The sequence below is a fragment of the Sturnus vulgaris genome, chromosome 3 (genome assembly GCF_052056855.1).
Source record: "Sturnus vulgaris isolate bStuVul1 chromosome 3, bStuVul1.hap1, whole genome shotgun sequence".
NCBI classification, from domain to species: Eukaryota; Metazoa; Chordata; class Aves; order Passeriformes; family Sturnidae; genus Sturnus; species Sturnus vulgaris.
The window spans coordinates 72,857,540-72,871,570 of NC_142245.1; the positions used below are offsets into that span (position 1 = coordinate 72,857,540).

Below are 14,031 nucleotides of genomic sequence, written 5' to 3' on the forward strand. Positions count from 1 at the left end.
CATGGCTCTACTTCTAGGAATCCTGATTATGTTTCCTGGCACCAGTATTTTTCTCTTTTTAATGATAAAAATAATCAAGTACAGAAGAAGGGTCGAAAGCTTTCTTCAAGTACAATACAATCCTACTGTACAGAAAATGTTCATGTCTTGACTCCTTAGATCAAGATCCATTTTTTCCTCCTGCCTAATACTCTTCTGTGGCTCTTTGTCATTGTCCCTGGATAGAACAACCTGTCAGTCAGTTGAAAGTGCCCTTTGCATTGGTAATAGTATGCTGATTTATGATTCTTGTAATGTGTGTAGTCACCTTCTAAAAGAAATTTGGACAGAGTTTTTAATTTGAAACTACATCTAGAAAAATATCTTTTGAACTTGCTATGCTTTAAAATCCAAGACATCAGTGTTTATGTGAGTTAGGCATAGGTTTGTGTGGGTCTGCTTTTTTCCTTTAAATTAAACTAGTTCCTAGTATCACTGAAATGAGCAGTGTGCTAAGAAAATAATGGCTATAAAGCTGCAACATCTTGTCTCTCTTAATGTAAGTTTAGACTTGATTCATAACACAGTTTTTTTCCCCAGAGACTCAAATGAAAGTTTCATTTTCAGTATAAATGTACCTAACCAATGTTAGGCAATCATAAGTGGTGTGAATTATATTGATCTTAGATTTATAATCTGCCTGAATCTAACCCTGAAAATCATCTGGCTATTTGTAAGGAATATCTTAGAAACTTTAGAAGACTTATGCAGTCATTAAATTCTCATCATATGCACACATTTAATAGGATTTTTTTGTTGCTAATCTCAGCTCAGCAGACTTAGTCCTTCCCTTGTTGCCACTATAATTTATATGTAATCATAGTTTGACAACCTTAGTCTAAAGCTGCACTCTGTCCTCCAAGGAAATTTAATACCTTCTGCTCTGTACTCTTGTAGCATTTATCACTCTAACAATAGGCGTATATGACCCTGTTCATTTACCCTCCAATGTGTGCAAAGGAGTTGCTTCAGTACAACCAGGTTCCCAACATAATATTTCAGTGACTGTTTTTAGCTATTAACTTGCATACAGGATGCTGTTGCTCCCTTCAAACTGAGTTAAATTTTCAAAGAATTTATTATTTCAGTGGATTTTCTTACTTCACTTTCTGATGTTATGCTACCAACAAAAAGTAAAACATGAGTATATATGATTGTCATGCTTTTACAAATATACAAACCGGATTTAAATGTTTCCTGTCTCTTGGGAAGCGCAGCTAAGTTTCATCCCAAGGCACACAGTCAGATATTTATGATTACCAGATGGGTGTTTTGTATTCTTTGACAGTTTCCACCTTTTCTGTTGATCCACCTGTTCTGTTGTGGTTATTCCCTGAATATCAACCAAATGCCCACCAGGATATTAACACTCATTCTCCTTCCTCTGTGGGACAGGGGGTGGAAACAGGATGAAAAATCTCGTGGGCTTTCCTATCTCTCAGCCCTGCTGAACGCAGACTCCTCCACTCCCAGCAGAATTGGCACAGGGAGAATGGGGAGGGCTAGCATTAGCCCACAGCAGGCTCTTGCTCATTGCTTCTCACAGTTACCCCACTGCAGTGAGTTGCAGTGTGAATTCCTGCTCCAGCTTCTGCTCTGCTGCCTCCTCCTCATCTTCTTTCTCTTCTGACCTTGCAGCTATTTTTTTTTTACTTTTTTTTTGGTCCCCTTTTCCCTTCTTTGAAAGAGTTTGGTTGAGAGGTTTTTCTGCCTTTTCTTAACTATGCTTTCCCAGAGGTGCCAGCTCCTTGGCTGCAGGGCTCAGCTGTTCCCTATGGTGGGTGAGTTAGAGCAAGGCCAGCCAAGGCCTCTCCTCACAGAGAGGAGAATTTCTACGTTAATTAAAAATTAAATACAATTAAAAATAGACCACTAAAGAGTTGTTGTGTCTCTATTAAGGAAGGGTATACTGAGCATGTAGAAGTGCCTTCCAGTTTGACAATTTTTTCGGAGATATCATTTGAGTAGGAGATTTGGACCTTATCCTCATTTGCAAGTTTTCCTTGACCAATGAGTATCCATCACAAAACTGTGAACCTGTGAAGCTAGAGGTTTTCTTGAAACTTATTCAAGTATATTCCTTCAATTAATTTTTTTTATTTGATGTCTCTAAAAAAAAATTTCACCAGTCTTTGTGCCAAAGGGCTAGGGGTTCTGTCTAGATTCTTTCATCATCTTTCTGAGGTAATCAGAAATAAGAGCCCAGTCGTCCCAAGTGAGAGCTCTAGGGAGTGAAAGATAGACATTTGGTGTAAATGCTTTAAGTAAGGTAGACATTTGTGTAGATGGTCTATGTCCCTTTACACTTTTCCTTGCTTTCTGCTCAATCCCACCCCTACGTTAGGTGAAGCAGATATGAACTAAATAAACCAGCTACCAGCTCAAGAGAGGAGGGAAGGAAGATAGTGCTGCCTTTCACATCCCTGCAGCTGGAGCAGCAGGTAAGCTGCATCAGGAGTTAGTCTCATCACTTTCATATTTACAGAGATTTCCTAGATCATGCTGATGTTCTCCTTTCCTGGATTCATCAGTCATTGCTGCTTTGTAGTTTTGTGAAAGACTCAAGTACGTGTGACATTAGATACTTTGCTATTTTTGCACCATGCTTACAAGCTCTAAAGAGCTGGGTACTAAAGTAAAACTATAAAAGGGGGATACTAAGACTAAATCTCCTGACTGCAAAAGCCTATTCAGACAGTTCCTGATATTATTCAACTCAGTGTGGCCAAAATATTGTTGAAGATTTATTTAATTTGTGTGGCTGTTGCTCTATCATTTCAGTGACATGTCTTGCAGCTTTGAGTAGACTTTTGTAGAAGGTAGTTTAAGGCAGAAGTCTGGGCTTGAGGCACTGATGTACATTGGTACATGCATCTGTTGCAAATAACCAGATCACAGGCACAGTTCCACCCAAAAGTACAGAAGCAAGATTCACCAGATTTCAGTTCTTACTTATCTAAGTAAATTAAAATTCAAACCTAATTTCTGGTACAAAAGAGAATTTTGCCAGTCAAATATACTGGTAAATATACTGATACTGAAGAAGTTGAAAAATCTTTGCTTCTTCTCTCATACTAAAAAAAAATTTAAAGATTGTATCAAAAATTCCTAGGAGTGCAAAGAATTGTCACATGGTGAAGGAACATATTACCCTGATAAGACTGAAAATTTTCAGCTTCTCTGAAATCTTTCTGTCTTCAATTCTATATAGCAAGTCAGAAATAAATTACATTGGTAAGGCTCCCTAGGCATGAAAACAAGAAGGCTCAGAATTATATTCTGTTTTTTTAAACTGTGTATTCTCTTATATGGCTCCAGGTCAGGGGATTCTTTATCTGCACATCATGTGAGTCATTAACCACAGCTGCATTTGTAGAAGATAAGAAGAAGATAAGAATGTCTTTATACAATCAAGTGCAACATCCAACCCAAGTACTTGATTCTGTAATCGATTGTCATTTCCTTTCAAGAACATTGCTGAGACTTCAGTGGCAGATTTTAAAAATAATATGTCCACTTAGCACACTTGATACTGACTTTGATAATGTCTGATTATGCTGACTGCCAAGTTTTGTTTTAGCAATGAATTCTGATTGCAGTATCTTGCCACAAGCTGCACCAAATTATCATGAAAAGGATTGGCCAGCTTATTAGGTACTGCATGATTGCTGATCTCAGTGTTAAAATTTCTGGGACAATGAGTGAAATTGAATTTTCTCCCATCCCATCTGGTAAGCAGAAAAAAATTATGACTAGAAAGTACTATTACTTTTATTCAACAGTCAAAGGTGTCTGTTTGGTTCAGTATTAGCTATAGATCACCTTGGTGCGCCATGGACCTTTCAAATTACATTTGTGAACACTTAATTGCTTTCTTCTCCATGTTCCTAGCAGTTGCACTTTGTACCCTTTTATTACAGTGAATTATGCCTCTTGTCAAGAAGGCAACTGTTTGCAGGAGATAAAATGCAGAGCCACAAACATTCAGGCTGCTGAACTTTTTGTGCGTGAAATGCTTCTTTGTCCTATTTTTAGGTATTTTTAATATATTTTAAAGCAGGCAAGACAAATAAAAATGGAAACAATAAATAAAGCAAGAAAACGAAGAAAACCCAGAAACATTTCTGATGAATAAAGCTGAAAAGTCTAGTGAGTCAAAATGTGATTCCAAAGACAATTGAACTCTGCATTTTAAAAAGCTACTTCTTTTCCTAGAGCAAACACAAGTTGTGTATTATAACATTTACAAGAAATGCTGTGGGCTTATTTTAGTCTATGAATGATCTCTTAGGGTTTATTTCCTGGCAGTATGATGTAGAAAAAACAAATTTTGTGGTTACTTTATTACTGGTAGACTCACGCACTTCTCTGAAGTAGTGAATGGTCTTTCAGTTAGTCATAAAAACAAGCTTGGGGGTAAAGATTGAAATACGTATTTTTAGGCACAAAAATTTTGGTTGTAGAAAATGTAGAAAATGCAGAAATCTTTAGATTTAGCTGTGAAATTTTGCTTTGGAGTTGTTAACTTTCATTTATTGGATTGAGAAAATTCATATATTACATCTCTCTCATTAATTACAACACTTAAAAAATGACAAAAAAATCAGATCCTTAGAGACTTTAAACCATATAAGATATTTATCATTTATTGTATAGAATGAATGCACTGATACCCTGTTTCCTCCAGTGAGGGAGGTGGGGTGAAGGGGAAAGGAAGCTTGTAATGATTTCCTACTATATTCATTTAACTTTATGATGGTTCCTCTCAGGAGACCATAATGAAAAGATAAGAGACTAATGATCCATAAATTTAACAGAGCCCAGATTGAACAATCTTTCAGTCTGACAAACTTAATTAACATTAAGACACATTTTCTTGAGATGAGTATGTATAAATGCGTCTGTGTGAAATCAAACACCAAGGTAGAGAACATTTCTTAACTTCTCAAAAAGTTTGCTTTCAGACTGCCACTTTAGGTTTCCAAATCTGACTCCTTTCTGCTTTCAAAATGTAAATTTGCTGCTTTCAGTTTTATTCATGCTTTGTTTTCAAAAATACAGCTGTCACTGCTCTTACTCCATACTTGATCTTTAACTTGGATATACTGTCACAACTACTTATTCAAGTGATAAAACTAGGGATTTTTTAATGGTTCCTTTTATTCTGATTATATCTCTAGCATCATAGGTAGCAACATAACCAAGGTCTTGTATTTACTTGTGTTAAACCTAAACCAATCTGTAACAAACATAGAGTGTATATCAAGTCCCATCCCAGTACTGACAGCTTCAATTCTTGTATGGTGTGGACACATACATTTAGAGAGCTAGGGAATTACAGCTTGGAAATTCTTTTCAGGCCTGGATTTCTCCTGACTCTCAGGTCCATTCCCAGGCTGACAAGTTGACTATGGCTTCAGTTAGGGAAGAAGTCTCCCAGAGTGATAACATAGTAAAAAACAGAGTGGAATTCATAGTAAAGATTAACACCTGGTGTCTTTCCCGTTGGATACATCCTGAGGTACTCTCCCAAGAATGTTTTTCCCAATTGTCCAATGAACTACTGTCCTGTCCCAGCTGCACGTAACACACTTTAAATACAGGCTGTCCGTACAATAAAGTTGGCCTTTTTTCCCTAAAGAGGTCCGTGTGTGTTACCGTCCTTTCTCTCTCTTTTCAGCACAGTATGGAGAAGCTTTGAAGACAAGTGGAATGGCCTTGTCACCTACACTCTCAATGACTCTGTCATTTCATAGTGTGGACACCCTCACTAGTGAGTATGCGAGCATATTCAGAATGAAGTTCTCTCTAAAATGGTTTTTGAAGGTGGTTAAATTTCCGTCCTTCCTCCCAGTGAGTTGCTGACACAAACAAGCATAGGCATAACCAGTTGAACATTTGAGTTGCACCATTAAGACTGGTTTGACAATGTCTGCCCACAAACACAGGCTCACCTTTTCTCATTATGATACATGCATCTGCATAAAATCAGTGTAACTGAGGAATTTAGGAACATTTGTTGAGATTATATCAATGCCTGTGTGCAATAACACAATTTGTGTTTGTACTGCAAGTGATCATACCTGTATTATCTTTTACTTAAGATAGTAATAAAGTCTTGAGGATTTTAGTCATATACAAGCTGAAGTCTCTTGCCTCATTCACAGATGTCTCGTTCATACTTGCCTAGCTCTATTCATGCTCTTTTATATGCCTGTGCATGCTGAAGTCAGATTTCTGATGGCAATACAGGAAAGATCTGCATTCTTTTCTACTTGTTATTTTGGTGGGTTTTGTTTACATATTTTTCTCCATGGCAGAAAAGCTAATAAAAGACTGCAAAAGTTATGTATTATACAGATAAAAAAAATTTCACAGATAGGAATTTTGGTTAACAGACTTAATAATTCTAACTTCATCAATCAATAAGTTAGGAAATTGTACAGTTTGATCTTTTTCCGACTTTTTTTTTTGTTTTTCCTCTACATACTGTGCTGCATTGCAGAAAACACGTGAAATACTGATTCTGTCCTTGCTTTCATCCATTTTTTCTGCTTTGTTTCTAAGGAGCAGTTTCTTTCAGAAAAAAGTTCATTTTGCTGTGTAAATTCATAGTATCTTATCAACATTTTGCTTATTCTCTCATCACTTTTCAATATGACAGCACTCCATATACATGCTGGAAGCAGTGCTCTTCATAATCATTCCCTCTTCAGCAAAAGTCATTAAGTCTACATTGTCAAGTCTTACCTTGATTACAAATGTACATATTTTCCATGCTGCTAATATAAAATAAATGTCATATATTTTTATTTGCAGCTCTAGCAAAGTGGTTGATATTAAGGAACCATTAAGGAAACCTGAATCCCAGATCATTATTCATTCAACAGTCAAAAAAAGCATCTGTGCATTAGATGCTATTAGCACATGCAGAATGCCAGATATAATGATCCCATTAAATCAGACTTGATTAATAGTTTATACAGACTGAATTTATGTTATTTTTGGAAACACAGTTTATATTATTCATTTGCATTATTTTTTGGAAATACTGTTTCAGTGAAGAACAGCCTGAAGGCCTTTCCTTGGCAAGTACATAGTGTTCCATCTATTCTGATCCCCTTCCATCTAGACCAGGGAGGTAGAAGGTCATTATATGGTGAAGATTGGATTTCTCCAAGCTTGCATATACAAAAATATGCTTTTATTACATGTTACCACATTAACTGTTCTATGTACTTAAACTTGCTCAAGGATTCAACAAAACTTTCTGCTTTCTGTTTGTCAGAAAACAATGTTATTGTGTTTATAGTTTCAGGTGTGCTGTATTAATTAAACCAAGTTAATTGCAGACTTGTCCTATGACACTTGTAGCATTGAAATGAAAGAATTTAATTTCAAATGGAATTAGTCCAGTGGATATTTTCTGTTGCTCTTTGGGCTGCAACAGCTGAAACCTCTCTGTCAGGATATTGGGTTTTCACTTGTTCCCACAGAAATCCCTAATGTGAGCTCTTGTTTATGATAAGTGGCTAAATTTCCAGGGCTGTGAAGAATGACCAAAAAATATCCAGTCTCTTCTCTGGGCTAAAATTGTCTTTGCCTTTACTGACCTATCAGTTTGCTTGGTGGCTTTCCAAAGCACCTTGGTTTAGATGAGTTGCATGGAAAATGTGAAGGCTTGGTACCCATTTCTGCTCTGCCAGGCTCGACCATTGCTACATCCTCCTTTTCTCTAGCTACAGCTTTGTTTAACTCTGGTTCTGTGTTACGTGAGGAGTGTGCACAGCTTTAAGTTCTCTCCAGAGCATGGTAAAACCTTTATCAAATAGTGCTTCATTTTATGGATTGATATGAGGGATTAACGTTATCAAAGATCTCATCTCTTCTAATCACAATGGGGAACAATTTTTTCCCCCTAGCAAAAGAAGGAATTGTAATTCCTGTATTTGGGAAATTATAGCTAATCTGTACTCTGTTCCTTCAAAGGAGATCTTGATCTTTATCTTCAAGCTTAAATCACACACAAAGATTATCTCTTGCCATTTTAGAGGAGCTGAAAGCTCAAATATCTGAAGAAGTTTCAGCTTTTTATTGTCCTGAAAGAAGCTGCTGTTAAGAACTGATGCAAATTTAAACAAAGATGCAGTTCATAAAAACAATGGATGGACACTCTTGTCAAGGAGAAAGATTGACTGTTTCAGCAGGCAACACACCCCTGACTGTTTTAAGCACAAGCCCTTCAGGAGAACTCTTACTTTTGCTCACTGAACCACAAAATTGAAGTACCATGGAAGAAATCCAGACATGCAACAATGCCAAAATATGTATCGCACTATACTGAAAGGCTCCAAAATTACTGTATTTACCCAAGGGTATTCCTGACAGAATAAATGAAAATTTTATGGTCAAAGAAAAGAAACACAATTTTAGTTAACTAGCATTTTTCTACTGCTCTAAAGCTTTTATTAGGAGCAGAGGGAATTTGTACTCAGTGAAGTAGATCAGTGAAATGATAATTTGTCTTTGAATGGAGTACTTTTATCCCATTAATTTCAGCCATTATGGTGTGAGATAAGATGTAAGCCATGACTAACTGAAAATTAAGGTCCCAAAAAAGAGGCAACGAAACAAAAGAGTACCTTATGCAGTATTATACAAAGCACATGCTAAAATTAATTTTTACTCAATCTTTTATTGTAGCCACTTTTAATCTCAATTCTTTATGCACTTAATCATGCCTGCTTCTGCTATATTTAAATATATTCAGTTTACTCATCAGATGTCCTTTTAAGGATATTTGATTAAAATCCTTTCTTGTTACAGTTAGGAGAAAAGGGCATTGCAGTGGAGATATGCTTTAGGTGACTGTATGGCATTGAACATTTTCCTTCCTTTCCTATACTTCAAACGAAAGAATCATTTAGCATATCATAGAGAAGCATACTTTAGACTGTGTTATTTTCGAAATTAATCTAGCATTGTATACTGAGTATTAGTGATAATAATCCTTTTACAAAAAATGCAATCACTGTGATGTTTTGAAAGCACATTTCAGGGTAACAAGAAAAGAGGAAAGGATCATAGACATATGTTGTCAGAAGGAATCTCCAGAGTTCAAGACATTTCATTCCATCTATTGCACTGAAGCTGGATCATGCAAAACTACCATATGCTTGTGTAATCTGTTCTGAAAAACAGTGAGGAATGGTTCATCACATCCTTGGGTAGCCTGGTGAAGTGCCTCATTACTCTTCATTAGAATGCTTTTACTGCTCCAGACCTAAAGCCTTTGCTGATTTCTATTTGTCCTTCCCCTGATGTGTATGAAGAACAAACCATCTTCCTTTTTTTTAACTGCTTTTAAAAGAATGTTTTTTACTAGCCAGACCATTCTTTTTTTCGGACTGAGCACATCTCCTAATTTTCTCCTGAGTCATGCTTTATCAAACCCTTTGCATGTTCACATTTTCTCCAATTTTCCCTGCTGGAATCTGAAGTTTGCCAGCATCATTCTTAAGACATCCAAAATGAGCCTGAATCCTTCAGGGACTCCATACTACCAGTAAACAGGGCAAAGAAAGCTACCTCTCTTGTTCTGTGTAGGACCTCTAAGGACACATCCTGAAGTGAGATCTGTCTTTATAACAGCAGTCCCTTATGAATTTGTAGTGTACCTCTGATCTTTGTATGCCCTTAATATATTTTTTTCCTGGATTGATGGATTGATGGATTTTTCACCACAGGGAATGATGCATTCAGTTGAGTTGTGGCTGTTATCCTCTTTGAGTACTTTCTGCTAGTTTTTTGAATTCTTCTTGTTGAACAATCTTATTGAGATTGTCCAGCTAAAATTTCCCAGTAGCTATGCTTTGAAAAAGCAAGAGCTATCCTTTACTAATCCTTTTGAGATTGCAAGTAAATCTTTTCATCTGAAAAGGTGAGAAAATTCAGTCTAAGCTTTTAGAGGTGTATCCTGGGATGTCCATCCTTAATGCCACAATTCTACCCACAGATTGTCTTTTGTTTTCTTCTTTCCATAGTCTGGCACATCAAAATTCCATGTAAGGACTCAGCAGGTTCTGCTGTAATGGAAACATGAAGAAAAAGAAAGTACTTTAAAATAAAACAGGTTTCCCAATTCTATGTTTTTCAGGTTCCATCAGGTTTATTTTCCACTGTCACCCACAAAATTTATTGGTAAAGAGTGACTCATGGATGCTCTGGGCAGAATTTCCATCTGCTCACCAGATCTTCCCACTGATATTGTTAGTTAGCTAAAATATATCATAAACTCATCACCCTCCTCATGTTGCAAGAGGATTAGATTTAAGGTTCCCTGGGTAGTTTCAATACTCAGTGGCAGAAAAGGTGATGGTAGAAAAATCCAAGGCAGAACTGATAACTGGGAGCTACATGACTGTGCAACTGGGTCACTTCCAAACAGGCAAATGCACCTTACTTGCATGCACACAGAAGGCAAAATTAAAAGGGTTCCTTGCCCTCTACTCAGACATTCCCTCCCTTTCCCTCTGCCAGAGTTGCCTGTTGCTCCACCTTTGCAGACTGACAAGCTCACTGTGTGTGTTTACATCTCCTGAGAGAGGGGGCATAAACTTCTCATTGAAACTGCAGCTCAAGCAGAAGTTGGAAAACTATTTTAAATTGATAATAAAAAGATAAATGTGTGATCTCTTGCTAAACTGATAATCAGGAAACATTAAGCACTAATGCTTATTATCACGAAAGCCAAGTCTAATCAGCTTTTAAATCAGCTTTTAAATGTATAATTAAATTTATATTTCAGTAATTTTCTGAATCTGGGCTATGTTTTAGTTGGGAAACCCTGCGAGACTTTCAGGCTAAAAATTATATCTAAGGGACCCAGAGCTGATGTGGAAGCAGTACTGCTACAAGGAACACAGAACAGTCTAGAGAAGGCTCTTATAGAGATCTATAGAATTTGTAGAGGGAAGTCTAGAGCTGAGTTTTCAACAAAAATTTGCACATGCAGCTGCAGTCTGACTCGTGTCACTGTATGCCAAGAGGCTGAAGACATAGTATGGGTTTTAGAAGTAAAGCCATTTCTGTGCAGGATCAATGTTAAATAAATTATTTACTTCTTCTGAGGAAGAAAGAGAATGATAATGGAATCATTGATACAGTCTTGGGAAAGGCTTTATTTTGTTTTGTTCTCTTTTCTCCAATAGCCTGTAAATATCTTCAAGATGTATAATTTCCAGAAAAACAATTGAAAGGAGACTAGAGAAGAAAGAAGAAAGAATTGTTCTTGTCACAGCAGTAAAAACAGTGTTGTGGTATAACCACTACAAAGAGTAATAATATAAAACCCAATTCAGAAATATGTGGGGTTTTTCGTTTGGTGTTTTTTTTTTTTTTTTTTTTTTGTAAATGAGAACATTAGCCTTACTAAATGCTTTACACTGAGTTTCAAACAACTTTACAAATTATCCTGTATTAGGTTAATTATTGTATTCATCATTAATTATCTGGGAATTAGAACCCTCTGGAATAAGAAGTAAGGGGACAAAACCAGAGAAGACAGTAATACTGCAGAATCTTGTGTTGTAAGGCAGAAATTCGTGTGAATTACTTTTGTTGGTGGTAGCATACATGGTTTACAGTAAAACAAAGGTGAAGCTTGTAGGCTGTTTATTCTATCACATAGAGCTCAGTCTATTTTATTCAGGCTCTCTGATGGATATGGATTAGTTTTTCTAATTCCCCTCAGGTTTTGATCTTCACAAACAGATGAGGGGAGTAGAGGCAGTTTAGGAGGACATTTATGTGTAAAGATATTAGGTCTCCCTCTTTTTATAGACACATCCACTAGGAATATTTTGAATCTTTCAGTACATTTTATTATTTTCTTTTTTTAATTTTCTTTTTTCCCACTGTCAGACTACTGCAGACTATGACAGTGAAACATTTCCATAAGTTCTTATTTTGAGAGCCTTGGCCTACCTCTTCCTACACCTGACTGTGTGTATGAGGTTGTGGAAGTGTCAAAACAAGTACTTGTTCTTAACCCAGTCATCCTCGAGAGAAAAGAGAAGTAAAAAAAACCAACAACACAGAAAACGTGGCCTGGGTGATTCTCAGTATAATCCAGGGAGCAGGACTAGTTCCTTTGGCACTATGGAGAAGGAGAGCAGTCTGATCACTGCAAAAGGTCATTACAAATCCAGTTTACCACGATGCCTTACAGTACATCCAACTCCTATCCCCCTGCTGCTGACGAGTCAGAAAGATTTACATGGGACCTTCTTGTGTGTCACCCCACATATCCTCCCTTCTGTTCAGGACTTGCTTTCCATTTATTTCTCTTATCTGATGAAACAGGTGGGTACAATTACCTACAAGCAAAACAAAATTAATGATGAGTAGCCATCAAGGAAAAAAACAAATATGAATAGCAAAATACGAAGGAAAAACCTACCTCCCAAATCCTATACTTAAATAAATTTTCTTAATGCTTTCCTATAATCATGGGTAAAATACATATAATTATATTATGGGTATAATTAGGGTTATCTGACCTCTTAAAATTAAGAAGAAACATGTTCCATGTCTTACAAAACATTTGTAATAAAACAAATAGAGGTGCAAATGTGTGAGTAAATTGTTACAATGGATTACGTAATATTTAATGTTTTTCAAAAAATGAGGAGAGAGACATTTTGTTTACATGCTTCATGTTTTCTTAAAGCAAAAATACAACTCAAAAAATTAAAGAAGCCTCTCCTTCTCCAAAATGATGTTATGACTATGTGACTGGAATATAATTTTATACTGTGCAGATAAAAGATGGAGTGGATAGGGATGTCAAGCTAGGGTTTATGCAATCAAGACTAGATGTAGTTATTTTTTTAAATTCCATTTACTCCTTACTAACAATATTGTCGTCATCTTCTATGAATCGAGACTCCTTTAATTACTGCATTTTTCTTTCCCTTTCATGCCAATTAAATATATATAAATATATAATAAATATAAATAATGAATATATTTAAATATAACAGAAAAGTTAAAAGATGGCAATGTGCCAATAATAAAAATACATACTTGGAAAATAAAAATAGTATTTAAATAGTGACTGTCAGCACCATCCTGGGACGCTTTAGGACAAGTGTTGTTTGCAGTTTGGAGCTGGTGATCACCTACTCTATTCAGCTCTGGTGAGACACATCTGGTGTCCTGGAGCTCTGGGCTCCTCAGGACAAGTAAGATGCAGACTTACTGGACTGAGTCTAGTGATGAGCCATAAAGATAATTAAGGAATTGGAGAATCTCTTACATAAGGAGATGTTGAGAAAGCTGGGCTTCCTCAGCCAAGAGGTGGCTTGTGGGGAAACTGAGAATTATGCATAAATACTTTTATAGGCAAAACAGTTGTTTTGTCTAGCTCACAATAATATTCATACAAATATTTTGTCAGCATCTTAGTATTCATATGTTCTATTTCATTGTCTTTTATTTAAAAAATTTCCTAGTGCTAAAAAATCAGAATTAAGTGGGAATCTAAAATGTATTTGCTGTGGATGGCCAGGAATCACAGCAGTCCTCTCCAGAAACTCAAGGAACAGAGGACAAGTCCTCCTGTGTGTTACATACTACCCTGAGAGCAGTTGGATGAGCTGGCTTTTATTCCAATGCTAAGATATGCAAAAATTTGTTTCTGGTTTTGGATTGCTTGTTTGTTTGTTTATATTTTGGTTTTGCTATTTTTCTTTTTCTTTTTTTTTTTTTGTCTTCCTGGGTGAATGGTTATTAGTTTCTTTGTTTAGCTATTTTTATTTCACTTTGTTTTTGCTAGCTGTTGTCTTTGGAACACAAATTTGGAACACAGAGGAAGTAAGTTTAACTTAAGTTTAACAAAGATATTTAGATGTAGCTTTCTGCAGTCCTCTTAGGAATAGTCTGGCATCTTGTTCTTCATCTAGCAAGGAGCAAATAGGAAGCTGTGTATCA

The 14,031-nt window shown here is 36.2% G+C and overlaps 1 long non-coding RNA gene across 1 annotated transcript in view; it reads left to right on the top strand.

Annotated features, from left to right (window-relative positions):
* LOC148224416 (uncharacterized) overlaps positions 1 to 14,031 on the top strand; it is a 127,079-nt gene that overhangs the window by 48,179 nt on the left and 64,869 nt on the right. Inside the window, exon 2 of the long non-coding RNA XR_015802548.1 lies at positions 5,720 to 5,812. This is a non-coding gene — a long non-coding RNA (uncharacterized LOC148224416). The remainder of the gene's footprint in view (positions 1 to 5,719; positions 5,813 to 14,031) is intronic.